We start from the raw sequence: 699 nt of genomic DNA on the forward strand, positions 1-699 counted from the left end.
TATATATATATATATATATATATATATATATATATATATAGGTTTGCTTGTTTATATGTGCTTATAGGAGTATCTGTGTATGTATGTATACAGTAAGGTAGTATATGTTTGTGTGTGAGTGTGTATACATACATTTTATTATGTACACAGAGATAGTGGCAAATATATGCACGCACACAACTACTACACATTATACATTGCACTTTAGTACACATTACACATCCAGCTCTACTTCCTGTCATAGCACTGGATATTTATAATATAAATGTGTTAATGTATAAGCATTAGTGTGTAGGTTTGTATCCCTGTACACACACACACACACACACATAAACACATTCTTACATACACAGATACACATGAACATGCAAACATTCAATGTATAGACACGTAGATATTTGAGAGTGACTGATAAACAGTGAGCTTTCAATCTCATACCTAATGTTTCACACAGATGCCTAACCTTGTAGCCTTGTACAGTCATTTATATGAATTTGATTTAGTCATCATATACAATGGATATGTGTTTATATATATACACACACACACACACACACACACACACACACACACACACACACATATATATATACTTTATTTAAAAGCAGCAGAAATATAACAAAAAAAACGTTACTCTGAGTTTCACGTTCCCGTTCATGGGAACGTGAAACTCAGAGTAACGGTTTTTTTGTTATATTT

Source organism: Octopus bimaculoides, chromosome 26 (genome assembly GCF_001194135.2).
Source record: "Octopus bimaculoides isolate UCB-OBI-ISO-001 chromosome 26, ASM119413v2, whole genome shotgun sequence".
NCBI classification, from domain to species: Eukaryota; Metazoa; Mollusca; class Cephalopoda; order Octopoda; family Octopodidae; genus Octopus; species Octopus bimaculoides.